The sequence below is a fragment of the Doryrhamphus excisus genome, linkage group LG11 (genome assembly GCF_037039965.1).
Source record: "Doryrhamphus excisus strain RoL-2023G ecotype Guam linkage group LG11, RoL_Dexc_Guam_v1.1, whole genome shotgun sequence".
In the NCBI taxonomy this organism is placed as follows: Eukaryota; Metazoa; Chordata; class Actinopteri; order Syngnathiformes; family Syngnathidae; genus Doryrhamphus; species Doryrhamphus excisus.
In genome coordinates, this window is record NC_136367.1 from 9,697,501 (window position 1) to 9,721,436 (window position 23,936).

Genomic DNA, 23,936 nt, shown 5'->3' on the forward strand with positions numbered 1-23,936 from the left:
CAATGGACATGACCAGGAAAATGCCAGCTGTGGGATTTCAAGCAGTGCCTTCTGAGAGAAAAGAGTCTTAATCTGGCGCTGAAGACCAATCATCCACACAACCTAAAGTGGTGCCCTGATCAGGAAAAAAACTGTGACCTTGTGAGGTTCGCTGACAACAGCGGACACTCAAAAGGAGCCGGACAAAGCAACACACTCCTCAGCCTCCCTGGGAAAGTCTATTCCAGGGTGCTGGAGAGAAGGGTACAACAGTTGGTCGAACCTCTGCTACAAGAGGTCCAATGTGGTTTTTGTCCTGGTCGCGGAACACTAGACCAGCTCTGTTACAAGTTGTTGTGGATGAGTGGTTAAGGCGATGAACTAATCCATTGGGGTTTCCCCGTGCATCAAATACTGCCGACAACGTACAGTTTTGGGGGCACTCTTGGTGTCAAGACATCACTGATGGTGGCGATCCATGGGAAGTCATCAGACCAAAAACATGTCAGGGAATCCATTAAATCCTTTTCAGTCATGGTGTAAGGACACCTGTTACACTAGAGATGGAAAAAGCAGAGAACCACCTTCACAGCTGAAATAGCTCAGTTGGGAGAGCATTAGACTGAAGATCTAAAGTTCCCGGGTTTCAGCACAGTCCCTCTTTACGTCCTGACTTGGCTAATAGTTTGAGAAGGCCTTTGCTGAAAGGACCTTCTCACATGAACTCTGACTCTCATGAGCACTGACTTCTTCTTGAAGGGCTCAGCTGTGTTGTACAATCTGACAGTCCTTTGCTGCCACATCATTCCAGTCGAAGACAATGGACATGACCAGGAAAATGCCAGCTGTGGGATTTCAAGCAGTGCCTTCTGAGAGAAAAGAGTCTTAATCTGGCGCTGAAGACCAATCATCCACACAACCTAAAGTCACTAGACCTTCTCTGTGACAAGTTGTTGTGGCCGAGTGGTTAAAGGCTCCCTGGGAAAGTATATTCCATGGTGCTGGAGAGAAGTGTACAACTGTTGGTCGAAACTCTGCTACAAGAGGTCCAATGTGGTTTTCGTCCTGGTCGCGGAACACTAGACCAGCTCTGTGACAAGTTGTTGTTGCCGAGTGGTTAAGGCGATGAACTAATCCATTGGGGTTTCCCCGCACATCAAATCCTGCCGACAACGTACAGTTTTGGGGGCACTCTTGGTGTCAAGACATCACTGATGGTGGCGATCCATGGGAAGTCATCAGACCAAAAACATGTCAGGGGATTCATGGGAATTCATGTGAGATCCCAGCACCCTGGAATAGACTTTCCCAGGGGAAGTCATCAGACCAAAAACATGTCAGGGTATTCATGGGAATTCATGTGAGATCCCCCAAAACCGTGAGCTGCAATACCACTCACAAGTTCAAATCCTGGCCTTTGCTGAAAGGACCTTCTCACATGAACTCTGACTCTCATGAGCACTGACTTCTTCTTGAAGGGCTCAGCTGTGTTGTACAATCTGACAGTCCTTTGCTGCCACATCATTCCAGTCAAAGACAATGGACATGACCAGGAAAATGCCAGCTGTGGGATTTCAAGCAGTGCCTTCTGAGAGAAAAGAGTCTTAATCTGGCGCTGAAGACCAATCATCCACACAACCTAAAGTGGTGCCCTGTTCAGGAAAAAACTGTGACCTTGTGAGGTTCGCTGACAATGGAGGACACTCAAAAGGAGCTGGACAAAGCAACACACTCCTCAGCCTCCCTGGGAAAGTCTATTCTAGGGTGCTGGAGAGAAGGGTACAACTGTTGGTCGAACCTCTGCTACAAGAGGTCCAATGTGGTTTTTGTCCTGGTCGCGGAACACTAGACCAGCTCTGTGACAAGTTGTTGTGGATGAGTGATTAAGGCGATGAACTAATCCATTGGGGTTTCCCCGCGCATCAAATCCTGCTGACAACATACAGTTTTGGGGGCACTCTTGGTGTCAAGACATCACTGATGGTGGCGATCCATGGGAAGTCATCAGACCAAAAACATGTCAGGGAATCCATTAAATCCTTTTCAGTCATGGTGTAAGGACACCTGTTACACTAGAGATGGAAAAAGCAGAGAACCACCTTCACAGCTGAAATAGCTCAGTTGGGAGAGCATTAGACTGAAGATCTAAAGTTCCCGGGTTTCAGCACAGTCCCTCTTTACGTCCTGACTTGGCTAATAGTTTGAGAAGGCCTTTGCTGAAAGGACCTTCTCACATGAACTCTGACTCTCATGAGCACTGACTTCTTCTTGAAGGGCTCAGCTGTGTTGTACAATCTGACAGTCCTTTGCTGCCACATCATTCCAGTCGAAGACAATGGACATGACCAGGAAAATGCCAGCTGTGGGATTTCAAGCAGTGCCTTCTGAGAGAAAAGAGTCTTAATCTGGCGCTGAAGACCAATCATCCACACAACCTAAAGTCACTAGACCTTCTCTGTGACAAGTTGTTGTGGCCGAGTGGTTAAAGGCTCCCTGGGAAAGTATATTCCATGGTGCTGGAGAGAAGTGTACAACTGTTGGTCGAAACTCTGCTACAAGAGGTCCAATGTGGTTTTCGTCCTGGTCGCGGAACACTAGACCAGCTCTGTGACAAGTTGTTGTTGCCGAGTGGTTAAGGCGATGAACTAATCCATTGGGGTTTCCCCGCACATCAAATCCTGCCGACAACGTACAGTTTTGGGGGCACTCTTGGTGTCAAGACATCACTGATGGTGGCGATCCATGGGAAGTCATCAGACCAAAAACATGTCAGGGGATTCATGGGAATTCATGTGAGATCCCAGCACCCTGGAATAGACTTTCCCAGGGGAAGTCATCAGACCAAAAACATGTCAGGGTATTCATGGGAATTCATGTGAGATCCCCCAAAACCGTGAGCTGCAATACCACTCACAAGTTCAAATCCTGGCCTTTGCTGAAAGGACCTTCTCACATGAACTCTGACTCTCATGAGCACTGACTTCTTCTTGAAGGGCTCAGCTGTGTTGTACAATCTGACAGTCCTTTGCTGCCACATCATTCCAGTCAAAGACAATGGACATGACCAGGAAAATGCCAGCTGTGGGATTTCAAGCAGTGCCTTCTGAGAGAAAAGAGTCTTAATCTGGCGCTGAAGACCAATCATCCACACAACCTAAAGTGGTGCCCTGTTCAGGAAAAAACTGTGACCTTGTGAGGTTCGCTGACAATGGAGGACACTCAAAAGGAGCTGGACAAAGCAACACACTCCTCAGCCTCCCTGGGAAAGTCTATTCTAGGGTGCTGGAGAGAAGGGTACAACTGTTGGTCGAACCTCTGCTACAAGAGGTCCAATGTGGTTTTTGTCCTGGTCGCGGAACACTAGACCAGCTCTGTGACAAGTTGTTGTGGATGAGTGATTAAGGCGATGAACTAATCCATTGGGGTTTCCCCGCGCATCAAATCCTGCTGACAACATACAGTTTTGGGGGCACTCTTGGTGTCAAGACATCACTGATGGTGGCGATGCATGGGGAGTCATCAGACCGAAAACGTGTCAGGGGATTCATGGGAATTCATGTGAGATCCCCCAAAACCGTGAGCTGCAATACCACTCACAAGTTGTCAAGTCTCATGGTTGCTCATAAAATTGGCAAACACTTTCCATTGCATTTCGACTGATATACAACGGCAGAATCTGTGAGGTTCTGCATCTGTGACAATTTGTTGTGGCCGAGTGGTTAGGAAATTGCCTGGATCTTCATGGTTGCTGACTGAAGGTCCCTTGCATTTCAACTGAAAAATAACGGTATAATCGGTGCGGTTCTTTGCAAGTTGTTGTGGCCGAGTGGTTAAGGCGATGGACTGGAAATCCATTGGGGGATCCCCGTGCAGGTTCAAATCCTGCCGACAACGTGCAGTTTTGGGGCCACTTGTGGTGCCAAGACTTCACTGATGTCTATTCCAGGGTGCTGGAGAGAAGGGTACAACTGTTGGTCGAACCTCTGCTACAAGAGGTCCAATGTGGTTTTTGTCCTGGTCGCGGAACACTAGACCAGCTCTGTGACAAGTTGTTGTGGCTGAGTGGTTAAGGCGATGAACTAATCCATTGGGGTTTCCTCTTAAATTCTAACTTAATATTTTACATTGTAGTAACACTATCACAATCATACTCATATTAACTGTCCAGTAAATTGTGGAAGAATAATTCAAGAGGAATTTAAACTTGCACACTGCAATAGTTTATAATGTAGCTCAAATGTGTAATTTAGAACCAATAATGTATAATCAAATGTATAAATAATTACAAATGCATCATATACATTCAGATCCTTTGATTTATTTATTCTGTACCAGCATCAAATCCCTTCCAACAGGGCCAAGTACATGCAAACTAATGAGACCCAATTGTTCAAATAGTAGCCGTTTACTTGTGCTATATTGTCTACTTTTAAACTTTGAGATTGAATAAAAGATCAAACACGAGTCATGGATACAAGACCACACAGAAGCAGTATGCTACATAACTATGAATCTAAAAAATATGTTAATAAGGTTACTGAGCACCATAATGTCTGGTCTTAAAATATCAAACATAGGTCCTTTATACAAGACCATACAGAACCCATATGATACACAAGTGTGAATCTTAATCTACCGAGTGCACGAACTTCTGGCCTCAAAATATCAAGCATAAGTCCTTTATACAAGACCATACAGAAGCTGTATGATACACAACTAGGAAGCCAAAGCATAAAACATGGTGTTGGCTGGACAGAAGGGAACTTTTAGAGGTCAACAACTTCAGATCCAGAACTTGTGGATTCACTGAAGGAGTTTGTTTTCGAGAGATCGGACCTTTGCAGAGAGGTCTGTACCAAGTTCCATGAAAACCTTCTGAACAGTTTCAAATGTGTACCTGAGATCCTTCGGGTACTTGAGGTGTAAAGCATAGATCAGTCCAAAGAGGTAAGCAAAAGCAGTGTTGGCAGGTCAGGGAGATCTTGAAGGACAATCTTTTCTTCCACAACAGCAGCAACACTCACACTTTGAGGCGCTCAGTTGTCATCATCCTCCAGCACGGTGAGGATACCCACAGTGAGGCCCTTCGTCTGCTCCACTTCTCGGTCAGTGTCCTGGTGTTAACAGACAGGAAAAGACCAGTGCATGGATTGAAAGACATTAGTCATCGAAATACTGTGAATCAAAATAAGCTCCAACTCTAAAATATCTCCACATTATTAAATAAACATATTTTCCCAAATAGAACTAATTATGAGCTTAACCTATTAACTAGTTCCACACCATACCCCACAATCAAATTTGTATTTTTTTGTGATGACAGAAAAAAACTTTATTCTGGAAAATCTAAAATCAGCACACAAAGGAAATTGTATCTGCATTATCTTTTACCGCTTCTGTATATATCTATTTGGACTCAGGGACACTCATTAAGAAGGGCTGCACTACTGCCACAAAACAAGTTTATGATCTGAATAATGCAACTTAAATCAAACACCATCTATATTGGAGTTTGGTCATTTGGTCACAATCGACAAAACCTGAGGTAATAAGTGACAGAAATGTTTAAAATAAACCTATATCAATCCAAATCCTAGACTGGATTTGTAGAACATTAATTTTCACTGCAATGCATAAATAATCATTTCAAATAGGTTCTCTGTCAGCAGATACTATCAGCAAGGCTAACTGGCATCAATAATCAGCTTCTTTCCTGTGGCTTGTCTTTATTACGCTCATGAATGGAATGTCCAATGAGCAAGCACTGATGGATTATTGTCAGTCCTTCAAGAATGGCAGATCGACCTTTGGAAGTTTCTTTAAAGCAGAACAAGACAATTCCAAAGTCAATTCTAAGCAAGACAATCATCATGCACAATTTTTCCCAGAATGGTGCAGCCTTAATCTAGTGAAGACAAAAAAGGCGCCAAAGCAAAGATATGCATAAATGAAGCTTCCAGTGAGCATGACAGTCCTTAATTACAGTAGAGAAAATGTGAGTTAAGGCACAAGTGTCACGCCCTGTGTGGGTTCCCAAGTGACAGTTTGGGTTTGAGTTTCCGGTCTGGGCTTTGGTTTCCTTTTTGCACGCTCTTATTTTGTCTTTGACTTCCTGCTTTGCCTCGTCTGCCTCCGTTGTCATAGTCACCCACACCTGTCCCTAATTTGAGTGTCTTTTTAGTTCAGGTGTGTGCGTCTCCCCGTGTGGGATCGTTGTTAGTTTGTCCTTCTGCTACCTGAGTTGCCTTTTTCCTACTACTGCAATTATAGCAAAAATAAATATTTTTACCTGCTTTCGGTCCTGCTCTCTGCATCCTGGGGTCGCACCGCAACACAGACATGCCGAACCGTGACAGAATGATCCCACCAAGAGATGACGACCTCGCGGAGAATGATTTTTGGACCTGGCAGCGTTTCAAAGCCTTGGAAGATGAGGAGATGGCGAGACTGCCATGGGAACTGGAGGACATGGTGCGCGGGCCGGACGACACGCTCGTCTCAATGGCGTGGTTTTATCCCGGACCCACCGACGACACTCCAGACCGGCCGTGGCGCCGGAAGGCGAAGCCACGCTCATTCTCCCCTCCACGCCAAGCCAAGGTGCACCCGTCTTCATGCCCTGCTGGCCCCGACGACGATCTCGAGTTCGACGAGTGGACCCGGCAGTTTTTCAAGGCGTTGGAGCGGACGTGTGCGAGGTACATGCCGGAGGAGCTGGAGACCATGGTATGTGGGCCAGACTGCACGCGAGTGCCCATGGCTTCCGCTGCACACCCTCCGACTTGGCGGCGTCGCCAACGCACGGCACGTTGCCAAGAGGTGTGGCCGCCCTCTTCTGCCTCGCCATGTCACGCCACGGCACAGCTCTACCCTCTCGCTGTTGCTGAGTCGCAGCCCGTCGTGCACCCACCGACGGCTCACATGCCAAACGGCGAGGCGTCCCGGATTCCTCCAGTGCCCAAGCCACGCAGCCCCAGGTGTTCTCAAGACCCGGTTCCCGTGCCAAGCTGCGTGATGGCCCAGAGTCCTCCGGTGCCCAAGCCGCGCAGCCCCAGGGGTTCCCAAGACCCGGCTCCCGTGCCAAGCTGCGTGGCGTCTCAGATTCTGCTTGTGCCCAAGCCGTGCAGCCCCAGGGGTTCCCAAGACCCGGCTCCCGTGCCAAGCTGTGTGGCGTCCTGGATTCTGCCTGTGCCCAAGCCGCGCAGCCCCAGGGGTTCCCAAGACCCGGCTCCTGTGCCAAGCCGCGCGGCGTCACTGATTCCTCCTGTGCTCAAGCCATGCAGCTTCAAGCCCAAACAAGTGGCTGCGGCTGGGACGGCTGACCTGGAGGAGCCAGTGACCCTCCTCCAAGCCTCCCTCCTCCCTACCCATGTTTCGGCTCCCGCTGATGACGGCGTCTGGGATCCGCCTTCAAGAGGGGGGGCTAGTACCACCTGCTGGGCTGTGCTTCCCACTGATGGAAAGGGAGGATAGCGCCGCCTGCTGGGAGAGTGAGGAGGCACAGCCCACTCCACCTGCAAGACAAGGAGCAGGGCTTGCTGGAGCAGATGGAGAGGCTCTGGCATGGACGCCGCCTGGCTTCACCATCGCCGCGTCAGGCCCGGACGCCGCCTGGCTTCACCGTCGCCACGTCAGGCCCGGACGCCGCCTGCTTCACCATCGCCGCGTCAGGCCTGGACGCCGCCTGCTTCACCACTCCCTGCAAGAGCCCAGGTTCAGGAGCCTGCTGCCCCGGCTGACCTCCAGAAGGGTCCCGTTGGCGACCCACCCTCGGCCCCCCCCACCACCCATCCCTCTTTGACTTGTAACTGTTTTGGACGTCTAGGATCTGTCCTTTTTTTTTGTCCCGTCCAGCCATTGGGGCAGATAGTATTGTTGATCTAAATGCCCTTACATGCTAAACAGATTTGCTCTGTCAGGAAAGGTGTTGGCTACAACTTCCCCTGTACCATGAAATTTTATTTGCCGTTATTTGATGTTTTTGTTATGCGCATTTGGAGCGACCGGACCGGAGCAAGAAGAAGAACAGAAAAGAAGAGAAAATGGGGTCGGTGGGGGGGCAGTAGAGAGAGAGACAAAAACAGCAGCAACAAGAATGCCCATAACAACAACAGTGACAAACAGAACAGTTAAATGTCAATGATGGCTAAGGGTCACAATAGAGATGATATCAGTGAAATGAAACAGTCCAACTTACCAGTAGTAATAGTAACAATGAAGACATGAACCATGATAGTAAACACAATTACAGCCATACAGTTACAGTAATTAAAATCTCACTGCTTGACATCATTATTACTGTAATAATAGCATACCAATAGCATATAGACATCAGGGATAATATGGTAGATTGTATAGAGAAGCACCCATGTGCTGTGAGTGTCCATATGGAGGTGTGTACTTCTGTGTATATATTCATATAAGTGTGCGTAAGCGTGCTTGTGTATGTAAATGCGAGTGTAAATGTGGTTTTTGTCCTGGTCGCGGAACACTAGACCAGCTCTGTTACAAGTTGTTGTGGATGAGTGGTTAAGGCGATGAACTAATCCATTGGGGTTTCCCCGTGCATCAAATACTGCCGACAACGTACAGTTTTGGGGGCACTCTTGGTGTCAAGACATCACTGATGGTGGCGATCCATGGGAAGTCATCAGACCAAAAACATGTCAGGGAATCCATTAAATCCTTTTCAGTCATGGTGTAAGGACACCTGTTACACTAGAGATGGAAAAAGCAGAGAACCACCTTCACAGCTGAAATAGCTCAGTTGGGAGAGCATTAGACTGAAGATCTAAAGTTCCCGGGTTTCAGCACAGTCCCTCTTTACGTCCTGACTTGGCTAATAGTTTGAGAAGGCCTTTGCTGAAAGGACCTTCTCACATGAACTCTGACTCTCATGAGCACTGACTTCTTCTTGAAGGGCTCAGCTGTGTTGTACAATCTGACAGTCCTTTGCTGCCACATCATTCCAGTCGAAGACAATGGACATGACCAGGAAAATGCCAGCTGTGGGATTTCAAGCAGTGCCTTCTGAGAGAAAAGAGTCTTAATCTGGCGCTGAAGACCAATCATCCACACAACCTAAAGTCACTAGACCTTCTCTGTGACAAGTTGTTGTGGCCGAGTGGTTAAAGGCTCCCTGGGAAAGTATATTCCATGGTGCTGGAGAGAAGTGTACAACTGTTGGTCGAAACTCTGCTACAAGAGGTCCAATGTGGTTTTCGTCCTGGTCGCGGAACACTAGACCAGCTCTGTGACAAGTTGTTGTTGCCGAGTGGTTAAGGCGATGAACTAATCCATTGGGGTTTCCCCGCACATCAAATCCTGCCGACAACGTACAGTTTTGGGGGCACTCTTGGTGTCAAGACATCACTGATGGTGGCGATCCATGGGAAGTCATCAGACCAAAAACATGTCAGGGGATTCATGGGAATTCATGTGAGATCCCAGCACCCTGGAATAGACTTTCCCAGGGGAAGTCATCAGACCAAAAACATGTCAGGGTATTCATGGGAATTCATGTGAGATCCCCCAAAACCGTGAGCTGCAATACCACTCACAAGTTCAAATCCTGGCCTTTGCTGAAAGGACCTTCTCACATGAACTCTGACTCTCATGAGCACTGACTTCTTCTTGAAGGGCTCAGCTGTGTTGTACAATCTGACAGTCCTTTGCTGCCACATCATTCCAGTCAAAGACAATGGACATGACCAGGAAAATGCCAGCTGTGGGATTTCAAGCAGTGCCTTCTGAGAGAAAAGAGTCTTAATCTGGCGCTGAAGACCAATCATCCACACAACCTAAAGTGGTGCCCTGTTCAGGAAAAAACTGTGACCTTGTGAGGTTCGCTGACAATGGAGGACACTCAAAAGGAGCTGGACAAAGCAACACACTCCTCAGCCTCCCTGGGAAAGTCTATTCTAGGGTGCTGGAGAGAAGGGTACAACTGTTGGTCGAACCTCTGCTACAAGAGGTCCAATGTGGTTTTTGTCCTGGTCGCGGAACACTAGACCAGCTCTGTGACAAGTTGTTGTGGATGAGTGATTAAGGCGATGAACTAATCCATTGGGGTTTCCCCGCGCATCAAATCCTGCTGACAACATACAGTTTTGGGGGCACTCTTGGTGTCAAGACATCACTGATGGTGGCGATGCATGGGGAGTCATCAGACCGAAAACGTGTCAGGGGATTCATGGGAATTCATGTGAGATCCCCCAAAACCGTGAGCTGCAATACCACTCACAAGTTGTCAAGTCTCATGGTTGCTCATAAAATTGGCAAACACTTTCCATTGCATTTCGACTGATATACAACGGCAGAATCTGTGAGGTTCTGCATCTGTGACAATTTGTTGTGGCCGAGTGGTTAGGAAATTGCCTGGATCTTCATGGTTGCTGACTGAAGGTCCCTTGCATTTCAACTGAAAAATAACGGTATAATCGGTGCGGTTCTTTGCAAGTTGTTGTGGCCGAGTGGTTAAGGCGATGGACTAGAAATCCATTGGGGGATCCCCGTGCAGGTTCAAATCCTGCCGACAACGTGCAGTTTTGGGGCCACTTGTGGTGCCAAGACTTCACTGATGTCTATTCCAGGGTGCTGGAGAGAAGGGTACAACTGTTGGTCGAACCTCTGCTACAAGAGGTCCAATGTGGTTTTTGTCCTGGTCGCGGAACACTAGACCAGCTCTGTGACAAGTTGTTGTGGCTGAGTGGTTAAGGCGATGAACTAATCCATTGGGGTTTCCTCTTAAATTCTAACTTAATATTTTACATTGTAGTAACACTATCACAATCATACTCATATTAACTGTCCAGTAAATTGTGGAAGAATAATTCAAGAGGAATTTAAACTTGCACACTGCAATAGTTTATAATGTAGCTCAAATGTGTAATTTAGAACCAATAATGTATAATCAAATGTATAAATAATTACAAATGCATCATATACATTCAGATCCTTTGATTTATTTATTCTGTACCAGCATCAAATCCCTTCCAACAGGGCCAAGTACATGCAAACTAATGAGACCCAATTGTTCAAATAGTAGCCGTTTACTTGTGCTATATTGTCTACTTTTAAACTTTGAGATTGAATAAAAGATCAAACACGAGTCATGGATACAAGACCACACAGAAGCAGTATGCTACATAACTATGAATCTAAAAAATATGTTAATAAGGTTACTGAGCACCATAATGTCTGGTCTTAAAATATCAAACATAGGTCCTTTATACAAGACCATACAGAACCCATATGATACACAAGTGTGAATCTTAATCTACCGAGTGCACGAACTTCTGGCCTCAAAATATCAAGCATAAGTCCTTTATACAAGACCATACAGAAGCTGTATGATACACAACTAGGAAGCCAAAGCATAAAACATGGTGTTGGCTGGACAGAAGGGAACTTTTAGAGGTCAACAACTTCAGATCCAGAACTTGTGGATTCACTGAAGGAGTTTGTTTTCGAGAGATCGGACCTTTGCAGAGAGGTCTGTACCAAGTTCCATGAAAACCTTCTGAACAGTTTCAAATGTGTACCTGAGATCCTTCGGGTACTTGAGGTGTAAAGCATAGATCAGTCCAAAGAGGTAAGCAAAAGCAGTGTTGGCAGGTCAGGGAGATCTTGAAGGACAATCTTTTCTTCCACAACAGCAGCAACACTCACACTTTGAGGCGCTCAGTTGTCATCATCCTCCAGCACGGTGAGGATACCCACAGTGAGGCCCTTCGTCTGCTCCACTTCTCGGTCAGTGTCCTGGTGTTAACAGACAGGAAAAGACCAGTGCATGGATTGAAAGACATTAGTCATCGAAATACTGTGAATCAAAATAAGCTCCAACTCTAAAATATCTCCACATTATTAAATAAACATATTTTCCCAAATAGAACTAATTATGAGCTTAACCTATTAACTAGTTCCACACCATACCCCACAATCAAATTTGTATTTTTTTGTGATGACAGAAAAAAACTTTATTCTGGAAAATCTAAAATCAGCACACAAAGGAAATTGTATCTGCATTATCTTTTACCGCTTCTGTATATATCTATTTGGACTCAGGGACACTCATTAAGAAGGGCTGCACTACTGCCACAAAACAAGTTTATGATCTGAATAATGCAACTTAAATCAAACACCATCTATATTGGAGTTTGGTCATTTGGTCACAATCGACAAAACCTGAGGTAATAAGTGACAGAAATGTTTAAAATAAACCTATATCAATCCAAATCCTAGACTGGATTTGTAGAACATTAATTTTCACTGCAATGCATAAATAATCATTTCAAATAGGTTCTCTGTCAGCAGATACTATCAGCAAGGCTAACTGGCATCAATAATCAGCTTCTTTCCTGTGGCTTGTCTTTATTACGCTCATGAATGGAATGTCCAATGAGCAAGCACTGATGGATTATTGTCAGTCCTTCAAGAATGGCAGATCGACCTTTGGAAGTTTCTTTAAAGCAGAACAAGACAATTCCAAAGTCAATTCTAAGCAAGACAATCATCATGCACAATTTTTCCCAGAATGGTGCAGCCTTAATCTAGTGAAGACAAAAAAGGCGCCAAAGCAAAGATATGCATAAATGAAGCTTCCAGTGAGCATGACAGTCCTTAATTACAGTAGAGAAAATGTGAGTTAAGGCACAAGTGTCACGCCCTGTGTGGGTTCCCAAGTGACAGTTTGGGTTTGAGTTTCCGGTCTGGGCTTTGGTTTCCTTTTTGCACGCTCTTATTTTGTCTTTGACTTCCTGCTTTGCCTCGTCTGCCTCCGTTGTCATAGTCACCCACACCTGTCCCTAATTTGAGTGTCTTTTTAGTTCAGGTGTGTGCGTCTCCCCGTGTGGGATCGTTGTTAGTTTGTCCTTCTGCTACCTGAGTTGCCTTTTTCCTACTACTGCAATTATAGCAAAATAAATATTTTTACCTGCTTTCGGTCCTGCTCTCTGCATCCTGGGGTCGCACCGCAACACAGACATGCCGAACCGTGACAGAATGATCCCACCAAGAGATGACGACCTCGCGGAGAATGATTTTTGGACCTGGCAGCGTTTCAAAGCCTTGGAAGATGAGGAGATGGCGAGACTGCCATGGGAACTGGAGGACATGGTGCGCGGGCCGGACGACACGCTCGTCTCAATGGCGTGGTTTTATCCCGGACCCACCGACGACACTCCAGACCGGCCGTGGCGCCGGAAGGCGAAGCCACGCTCATTCTCCCCTCCACGCCAAGCCAAGGTGCACCCGTCTTCATGCCCTGCTGGCCCCGACGACGATCTCGAGTTCGACGAGTGGACCCGGCAGTTTTTCAAGGCGTTGGAGCGGACGTGTGCGAGGTACATGCCGGAGGAGCTGGAGACCATGGTATGTGGGCCAGACTGCACGCGAGTGCCCATGGCTTCCGCTGCACACCCTCCGACTTGGCGGCGTCGCCAACGCACGGCACGTTGCCAAGAGGTGTGGCCGCCCTCTTCTGCCTCGCCATGTCACGCCACGGCACAGCTCTACCCTCTCGCTGTTGCTGAGTCGCAGCCCGTCGTGCACCCACCGACGGCTCACATGCCAAACGGCGAGGCGTCCCGGATTCCTCCAGTGCCCAAGCCACGCAGCCCCAGGTGTTCTCAAGACCCGGTTCCCGTGCCAAGCTGCGTGATGGCCCAGAGTCCTCCGGTGCCCAAGCCGCGCAGCCCCAGGGGTTCCCAAGACCCGGCTCCCGTGCCAAGCTGCGTGGCGTCTCAGATTCTGCTTGTGCCCAAGCCGTGCAGCCCCAGGGGTTCCCAAGACCCGGCTCCCGTGCCAAGCTGTGTGGCGTCCTGGATTCTGCCTGTGCCCAAGCCGCGCAGCCCCAGGGGTTCCCAAGACCCGGCTCCTGTGCCAAGCCGCGCGGCGTCACTGATTCCTCCTGTGCTCAAGCCATGCAGCTTCAAGCCCAAACAAGTGGCTGCGGCTGGGACGGCTGACCTGGAGGAGCCAGTGACCCTCCTCCAAGCCTCCCTCCTCCCTACCCATGTTTCGGCTCCCGCTGATGACGGCGTCTGGGATCCGCCTTCAAGAGGGGGGGCTAGTACCACCTGCTGGGCTGTGCTTCCCACTGATGGAAAGGGAGGATAGCGCCGCCTGCTGGGAGAGTGAGGAGGCACAGCCCACTCCACCTGCAAGACAAGGAGCAGGGCTTGCTGGAGCAGATGGAGAGGCTCTGGCATGGACGCCGCCTGGCTTCACCATCGCCGCGTCAGGCCCGGACGCCGCCTGGCTTCACCGTCGCCACGTCAGGCCCGGACGCCGCCTGCTTCACCATCGCCGCGTCAGGCCTGGACGCCGCCTGCTTCACCACTCCCTGCAAGAGCCCAGGTTCAGGAGCCTGCTGCCCCGGCTGACCTCCAGAAGGGTCCCGTCGGCGACCCACCCTCGGCCCCCCCCACCACCCATCCCTCTTTGACTTGTAACTGTTTTGGACGTCTAGGATCTGTCCTTTTTTTTGTCCCGTCCAGCCATTGGGGCAGATAGTATTGTTGATCTAAATGCCCTTACATGCTAAACAGATTTGCTCTGTCAGGAAAGGTGTTGGCTACAACTTCCCCTGTACCATGAAATTTTATTTGCCGTTATTTGATGTTTTTGTTATGCGCATTTGGAGCGACCGGACCGGAGCAAGAAGAAGAACAGAAAAGAAGAGAAAATGGGGTCGGTGGGGGGGCAGTAGAGAGAGAGACAAAAACAGCAGCAACAAGAATGCCCATAACAACAACAGTGACAAACAGAACAGTTAAATGTCAATGATGGCTAAGGGTCACAATAGAGATGATATCAGTGAAATGAAACAGTCCAACTTACCAGTAGTAATAGTAACAATGAAGACATGAACCATGATAGTAAACACAATTACAGCCATACAGTTACAGTAATTAAAATCTCACTGCTTGACATCATTATTACTGTAATAATAGCATACCAATAGCATATAGACATCAGGGATAATATGGTAGATTGTATAGAGAAGCACCCATGTGCTGTGAGTGTCCATATGGAGGTGTGTACTTCTGTGTATATATTCATATAAGTGTGCGTAAGCGTGCTTGTGTATGTAAATGCGAGTGTGTGAATGTGTAATTGTCACTGAAAATGACAAAAGGAGAGAGACTGCCTTCTACCACCCAGCAAACCCCGCCCTGCGCAGCCAGGTCAAGCCCCCACCGCCAGAGATCTTCAGGCCCCGTGGGTGTGGGCAAAGCCAGGGCCGACTCCCCAAGACCCACCCCCGAAGCAACTCCCCGAAGAGACCAGCATCCATCCACCAATCTACATCAACGGTGAGACAATGGAGCGTGTGGCCAGCTTCAAATTCTTGGGGATCCACATCTCACAGGACCTCTCCTGGACTACCAACTGTTCCAGCCTGGTCAAGAAGGCTCACCAGCGCCTCTTCTTCCTGAGGACCCTGAAGAAGAACCACTTCTCTTCAGACATCCTGGTGAACTTCTACAGATGCACAATTGAGAGCATCCTAACCAGTTGCATCACAGCCTGGTATGGGAACTGCTCTGTCGCGGACCAGAAGGCATTGCAAAGAGTAGTCAAATCTGCCCAACGCATTGCCGGAGCCCCACTTCCTGCCATCGGGGACATCTACAGGAAGCGTTGTCTCAGGAGGGCATCCAAAATTGCTAAGGACTCCTACCACCCAGCACACAGACTGTTTGCCCTCCTACCCTCAGGGAGGCGCTATAGGAGTTTACGGACAAGAACCACCAGGTTCAGGAACAGCTTTTTCCCAACAGCTGTCTCCTTGCTGAACTCTGCCCCCCATTGCCCACCCCTTCCACTACTTACATCCCCCCGCTGATCTATGCCCCCCCCCATCACTTCATTGCACTATTGTACTATTGTACATATTACCATCTTGTTGATTCATTGATCATACTGTGTCACGATTCGGCATCACTGTGTTGCGGTGCGACCCCAGGATGCAGAGAGCAGGACCAAATGCCGGTAAATAATATTTATTTTTAGCATAAGTTGTAGCAGCGAGAAAAAAGGCAACACAACTTGCTGGCAGACAAACGATAATGATCCCACGAAGGGAGAAGCGCACACCTGAACTATATACCCACACAAATTAGGGACAGGTGTGAACGATTATGGCAACCAAGGACGGCAGGACAAAACAGGAAGTTAACTACAAAATAAGAGTTCCAAAACGGAAACCAAAACCTAAACCGAGAACATAAACCAACTGTCACGCAGGACTTCACGCAGGGCGTGACAGTACACCCCCCTCAAGGACGGATCCCAGACGTCCAAAACAAATAGTAGTCAAAGAGGGATGGGTGGTGGGGGGACCGGAGGTGGGTCGCCGACGGAACCCTTCTGGGGGCCGGCCGGGGCGGCAGGCCCGGCGGAGCCAGCAAGACCCCTCCAAGTGATGGAGGGAATGGTTGGGTTGGTAAACGCCTTCCGGGGGGCGCCCTCGACCAAGCGCGAGGTAGGCTTCCTCAGGCGGGCGCCCTGGGTGTAGAACCATGTCTCCGGCCGAAAGTCTAGAGGCCGTCCGGCCCCGACGCGGAGACGGCAAAGAAGCAGGCGTCCGGTCCCGACGCGAAGAAGCGGGCGTCCGGTCCCGACGCGAAGAAGCAGGCGTCCGGTCCCGACGCGAAGAAGCAGGCGTCCGGTCCCGACGCGAAGAAGCAGGCGTCCGGTCCCGACGCGAAGAAGCAGGCGTCCGGTCCCGACGCGAAGAGGCAGGCGTCCGGTCCCGACGCGAAGAAGCAGGCGTCCGATCCCGACGCAAAGAAGCAGGCGTCCGATCCCGACGCGAAGAAGCAGGCGTCCGATCCCGACGCGAAGAAGCAGGCGTCCGATCCCGACGCGAAGAAGCAGGCGTCCGATCCCGACGCGAAGAAGCAGGCGTCCGATCCCGACGCGAAGAAGCAGGCGTCCGATCCCGACGCGAAGAAGCAGGCGTCCGATCCCGACGCGAAGAAGTAGGCGTCCGATCCCGACGCGAAGAAGCAGGCGTCCGATCCCGACGCGAAGAAGCAGGCGTCCGATCCCGACGCGAAGAAGCAGGCGTCCGATCCCGACGCGAAGAAGCAGGCGTCCGATCCCGACGCGAAGAAGCAGGCGTCCGACCCTGACGCGGCGACGGCGAAGCAGCAGGCGTGGTCCCTGCCAGAGCCTGTCCATCTGCTCCCGCAAGCCCTGCTGCTCGTCCTGCAGGTGGAGAGGGCTGTGCCTCCTCACTCCCCCAGCCGGTGGCGCCATCCTCCCCTTCCATCGGCGGGCTGGGCTGTGCTTCCACCGTAGCCCAGCAGGTGGTACCAGCCCCCCCTCTCGAAGGCGGATCCCAGACGCCGTAATCCGAGGGGGCCGAACCCAGGGCAGGGAGGAGGGAGGCTTGGAGGAGGGTCACTGGCTCCTCCAGGTCAGCAGTCCCGGCCACAGCCACTTGTTTGGTCCTGAAGCTGCGCGGCTTGGGCATGGGCGGGATCAGGGACGCCACGCAGCTTGGCATGGGAGCCGGGTCTTGAGAACCCCTCGGGCTGCGCGGCTTGGGCACGGGCGCCAGGTCTTGGGGACACCTGGGACTGCGTGGCTTAGGAACTGGAGGAATCCAAGAGGCCACGCAGCTTGGCACGGGAGCCGGGTCTTGGACACCCCTGGGGCTGCGTGGCTTGGGAACTGGAGGAATCCAAGAGGCCACGCAGCTTGGCACGGGAGCCGGGTCTTGGACACCCCTGGGGCTGCGTGGCTTGGGAACTGGCAGAATCTGTGAGGCCACGCAGCTTGGCACGGGAGCCGGGTCTTGGAACCCCCTGGGGCTGCGTGGCTTGGGAGCTGGAGGAATCTGTGAAGCCACGCAGCTTGGCACGGGAGCCGGGTCTTGTGGACACCTGGGGCTGCGTGGCTTGGGAACTGGAGGAAACTGTGAGGCCACGCAGCTTGGCACGGGAGCCGGGTCTTGGGGACACCTGGGGCTGCGTGGCTTGGGAACTGGAGGAATCCGGGGAGCCTTGCCACTTGCCACGGGAGCCGTCAGGGAACGCCCGACGGGCTGTGACTCGGCAACAGCGAGAGGGTAGTGCTGTGCAGTGGCGTGACATGGCGAGGCGGAAGAGGGCGGCCACACCTCTTGGCGACGCCATCGCGTCGGAGGGTGTGCAGCGTGTGAAGCCATCGGCACTAGCATGTAGTCCGGCCCCCATACCATGGTCTCCAGCTCCTTCGGCGTGTACCTCGCACACGCCTGCTCCAACTCCTTGAAAAAATGCCGGGTCCACTCGTCGAACTCGACATCTCCGTCGAGTTCGTCGAAACCAGCAGAGTAGGAGGGCGGGGGTACCTTAGCTCGGCGTGGAGAGGACGAGCAGGGCTTCTTCCGGCGCCGCGGCTTGCGTCGGCGTCGCGGACGGTCTGGAGTGTTGCCGGTGGGTCCGGGACAAAACCACGCCATTGAGACGAGCGTGTCGTCCGGCCCGCGCACCGTGTTCTCCAGTTCCCAAGGCGGTCTCGCCATATCCTCGTCTTCCATGGCTTTGACAAGCTGCCAGGTCCAGAAAGCATTCTCCGCGAGGTCGTCATCTTTTGGTGGGATTATTCTGTCACGATTCGGCATCACTGTGTTGCGGTGCGACCCCAGGATGCAGAGAGCAGGACCAAATGCCGGTAAATAATATTTATTTTTAGCATAAGTTGTAGCAGCGAGAAAAAAGGCAACACAACTTGCTGGCAGACAAACGATAATGATCCCACGAAGGGAGAAGCGCACACCTGAACTATATACCCACACAAATTAGGGACAGGTGTGAACGATTATGGCAACCAAGGACGGCAGGACAAAACAGGAAGTTAACTACAAAATAAGAGTTCCAAAACGGAAACCAAAACCTAAACCGAGAACATAAACCAACTGTCACGCAGGACTTCACGCAGGGCGTGACATACTGTTTATAATTTATATAATCTGCAATAACCATACTCTACTCTAGTCACTTTACTGCAATACTGTACATATTACTGTTATATATTGTCATATCCATACTGTTTATAATCTGTATGATCTACAATAGCCATATTATAGTCATTTATATCCCTGTACATATTCTCACTGTATTATAGTCATAGCCTGTTATAGTTTTATTTACATAGATCTGTCCATACTTACTACTAAGGTACTTATAAAATTGCACTTCTGGTTGGATGCTAACTGCATTTTGTTGCCATGTACCAGTGACATGAGCAATAACAATAAAGTTGAATCTAATCTAATCTAAAGAGGTCATGGAGGAGCAATCCCAACCGGCAACAGGGTACCAGCAAGCCGGAGGAGAGCCGCACCCCCGTGACCAGCGGAAGACCATACCCCACTAGGGCAGAAGGGCATCGAAGGCCACACACCTGTGGGTACAGGGGCGCCCCCGCTAACCGGAAGGGAGCCTGCCCACGGCCGGAGGCCCCCCCCCCCCCCCCCCGCCCCCCACACACCCCCAGGAAGCAGAACCCGGCCCGCCCCAGGTAACCCCAGGTAACCCCAGGCCTGACCACCGACATAGGACCGCCCCGGCCAGGACAGAAGAGGCCCGGGCACACTGCCCCATGGAGGACCGGGCGGTAGAGATGGAACGCCCTGCGCCAGACCCCCGCAGAGCCCCCCCCCCCCCGTATATCTACATAGCCATATACACACACGCACACCCACACATACGTATATATATATATATATATATATATATACGTATATATATATAATAAAACTGGGATCCGTCCTTGAGGGGGGTGTACTGTCACGCCCTGTGTGGGTTCCCAAGTGACAGTTTTGGGTTTGGGTTTGAGTTTCCGGTCTGGGCTTTGGTTTCTTTTTTGCACGCTCTTATTTTGTCTTTGACTTCCTGTTTTGCCTCGTCTGCCTCCGTTGTCATAGTCACCCACACCTGTCCCTAATTTGAGTGTCTGTTTGTTAGAATAAAATGTAGATACAAGTATTATTTTGTTAGTTATCACCCTTATATCCATTTGCTTAGACAGTAGAAAGTGTTTGAATGTGCTGAAGAAGGAATGTTCCCGTGACCGTGATCAGAGACCCCCAGCAATCCCCAGGTCCTGGAGGTGCCTGGATGCACCAACAGCGACTCTGCAGATGCTCATGTTAATCCTGCAAGAATGTGTCAAAATAAGAACTCATAAAACATTAAAAGTAATTGCTCTCACATACACACACACATAGACAAACAAATACAGCTTGTGCAACTGCCTTCTCCACCCCCCCTTAGAGTTGCACGACCATGTAGTAGGGACCCCCGAAAGAGAATAAAAAGAGAGTATGAACTGCATATTCAGAGTGGAGCGGCATGTCACTGGGTATGTCGTTTCACTCTCCTCGCTGCGAGAAACTTTGAATATTGTAGTCTGTCTCTTCTGTATTTCTGTATTTAAGTGTTTTTACAAGTGTCACAGGAGTTTGAACCTGACACTGTTTAGTTCAGGTGTGTGCGTCTCCCTGTGTGGGACCATTGTTAGTTTGTCCTTCTGCTACCTGAGTTGCCTTTTTCCTACTGCTGCAATTATAGCTAAAATAAATTTTTTTTACCTGCTTTCGGTCCTGCTCTCTGCATCGTGGGGTCGCACCGCAACACAGACATGCCGAACCGTGACAACAAGACTGACATGTCCGCCCTGACTCTGACCATAAAGGTTAGAAGGCACTGCTGCCAGATGTGCTCCTTCGTCACCTGATGGCTTCAGTTTCTGGCAGCCAAGACCACAGACCACAGTGGCACCGACTATACACCTGCCATGACCCGGGGTTGGTGCGGACACAGCAATGAGTATTAAACACTATACGATTACAGCTGTAAATTATCCTTTTTTGGGTGAGAACCATGAACTCAGACTCAGAGGTGCAGACTGCTCATTCCAGCTGATTCTAATTCGTCTGCGAGAAAAACTTGATTCTGGTCAATTGAAAAGGTTGCCGAGCAAGCAAGGAGTTGAACCTATAATCTTTTAACCCATAGTCAGATGCGTCAGCCACTGCGCCACTAGCCATTCACCTGTACCACACCGAACCTGTAGTTTAAGGTTCGGTTCTGGATTGTCACTCATTTGCAAAGAGAAAATTTGGGTCCAGAGAGAAGTCTTTTCAGACAATAGAATAACAAAAGCAACACACACATGCCATGAGCCGGGTGCGACCACAACGCAGAGTACGAACCACTATATGATCATTGCTTTGACACAGTAACCCTTTTTTGAAGAAGTAGCTTATAGCTGTAATTGTATAGTGGTTAGTACGCTGCATTACGGTTGCCGCAACAACAGTTCAAATCCGGGTCCAGGTGTATGTTGCTTTTGTTGTTGTCGAGACTAAAGGCCTGGGTGGCAGACTTTTAATCTGAGGGTCCAGGGTTCAATTCCTTGTTCAGGCGGTAAGTTGTGGGCCTCTTCCCTCAAATGTTTAACCCCAATGTCCTTTGTCTTGCTATTGTGGTCTGTTTTCTTAGCGCCGCAAATGTCCAAATTCACAATGGTTGTGCCTTTGTAGAGAGCATTGTAGTACATATGACATGTATACTACATATGACATTGGAATTGATGGGAATTTGTTCAACAAAACAAGACTTCGGATTCAAAACATTTGTTTCAGTTGGAGAGACAAAAAAATCAGCGCAGGAATCGCTGAAACACAGGCAAGGCATCGCTGGGCTTTAAACCAAAGATATCCTGTTTCCTGTTTTTCCTGTAATCCTGACTCCCGGACGCCTCCCTGGTGAGGTGTTCCGGGCATGCCCACCCGGGACTATGGAGGGACTATGTCTCACAGCTTGCCTGGGAACGCCTTGGTGTCCTCCCGGTGGAGCTGGAGGAGGTTGCCGGGGACCGGGAATCTGGGCTTCCCTACGAAGACTGCTGCCCCGCGACCCGGACCCGGATAAGCGGAGGAAAATCGATGGATGGAAGGATGGCACTGTGCTGCTGAATATGGGCTTAACTTTGACCTCTGTAACCTCGGGGTGCGATATGGCGAATGGCCTACAATTAGCCGAGGCTGCTTCTGGAGCAGTGGAGGTATTCATCAGGGACACTCGTGTTAGAATAAAATGTAAATTAAATTATTATAGTGTTAAGTTATCACCCTTATATCCGTTTGCTTTGACAATAGACAATAGTCTTGAGTGTTTTGAAGCAGCATTCCCAGACGCTGACCAGCTGCTCACAACACCACTAATCTTGCAGGTGTCAGCAGCAACCTTGAAGAAGTTTCATCATGCAAAATGTGCCAAGATAAGAACACATGCACAAAAAGTAATTATTCTCACATACACACACACACACATAGACAACAAATACAGCTTGTGCAACTGCTTGCTTCCCCCTCCCCTTAGAGTTGCACGACCATGTATTAGGGACCTCCTAAAGGAAATAAAAAGAGAGGAGCATGAATGGCTCAGAGTGGAGCGGCATGTCACTGGGTATGTTGTTTCACTCTCCTCGCTGCGAGAAACTTTGAATATTGTTGTCTGTCTCTTCTGTATTTCTGTATTTAGGTGTTTTCAAAAGTGTCACAGGAGTTTGAACCTGACACTCGGCGGAAATCACAGCGGGAACTATTTGCAATAAGGGGCATGCTCCCAGGCACGCTTAACAGTCTGTTTTCCTTGTTTTAGCTTGTTACATCATCAAAAGCCATTTGTTAAACTGTCCCGGAATACCTGTCAAGAGGACAAACAAGGTGTCCACCAGGTCCCCACTTATCGCCCTCAGACCCCAGCATAGCGATTGAGTCTGCTTCGGGGTACATAAAATAAAAAAAACACAAAACATATCAATGGTGTCCTGTGGCCGATTAGCTCAGTTGGTCAGAGCGTGGTACTAATAACACCAAGGTCACGGGTTCAACCCCCGTACTAGCCACTCTTCTTTATGTGCTCCAGGAACAACAAAAGCCCACAGCGGCAACTTAACGGCCCCCATAACCAACATCACACAACCCACCCACCTGTGAAACACCCTCGGCAAGACCGGGGAAAGGTAAAGAAAACAGCATGTCAAAGCAGAGCGGCAACAAACCTCCTAGTCACCAAGACCCCATTATTCTCTTCAGACCACGAGTGCAGAGAATGCGTAGTGTGAAGGAACAACAAAAGCACCACAAGGAAAACAGCATGGCGGCAACAAAAGCCCAGGCCCAAACCCCCCCAGTCCCCATAACAAACAGCGCAAAACCCAGTCAACTGCGAAACACCCCCATCAAGGCCGCCAATCGACCGGGGAATGGTAAAGAAAACAGCATGGCAAAGCAGAGCAGCGGCAAACCTCTCGCCCACCGTGACTGCATGATCAATGGGGGCAGGTGACCCCATTGTCCGAGAACCAAAATTTCGACCACGAGCACAGAGAATGCGGTCTGTTAAGGATGAGTTAGTTGATTTGAGCTGGAAACATTTGATGCACTGGTGCCCTGTGGTCGGTTAGCTCAGTTGGTCAGAGCGTGGTGCTAATAACGCCAAGGTCACGGGTTTAACCCCCGTACTGGCCACTCTTCTTTATGTCCTCCAGGAACAACAAAAGCCCACAGCGACAACCACCTGTCAAACACCCTCGACAAGACCACAGAAATACCGGGGAAAGGTAAAGAAAACAGCATGCCAAAGCAGAGCAGCGGCAAACCTCTCGCCCACCGTGACTGCATGAAGCAGATCAATGGGGGTGGGCGACCCCATCAAACAATCAATCGTTTCAACTGCTTTCTTTTAGTTAGTGTATGATTACTTATTTACTTGTTGATTTGAGTCCAAAAATCAGTGGTAACCGTGGATCAGGATGAGTTCCCCAAATGACGCAAATCTCTGTGACAGCTGATGTCAAGGATCAGCTGGTAAAAAAGGTAATGTAAAAAAACAGCATGGTAAAGCAGAGCGGCGGCAAACCTCTCGCCCACCATGACTGCATGAAGT

The 23,936-nt window shown here is 49.7% G+C and overlaps 3 non-coding genes across 3 annotated transcripts; all 3 read left to right on the forward strand.

Annotated features, from left to right (window-relative positions):
• The first annotated feature begins 3,791 nt into the window (after positions 1 to 3,791).
• Positions 3,792 to 3,873, forward strand: trnas-gga (transfer RNA serine (anticodon GGA)). The gene has a single exon. It is a non-coding gene; the product is annotated as a tRNA-Ser (tRNA).
• Positions 3,874 to 10,437: 6,564 nt separating this feature from the next.
• Positions 10,438 to 10,519, forward strand: trnas-aga (transfer RNA serine (anticodon AGA)). The gene has a single exon. It is a non-coding gene; the product is annotated as a tRNA-Ser (tRNA).
• A 12,925-nt stretch (positions 10,520 to 23,444) lies between these two features.
• trnai-aau (transfer RNA isoleucine (anticodon AAU)) lies at positions 23,445 to 23,518 on the forward strand. The gene has a single exon. It is a non-coding gene; the product is annotated as a tRNA-Ile (tRNA).
• Positions 23,519 to 23,936: the final 418 nt, after the last annotated feature.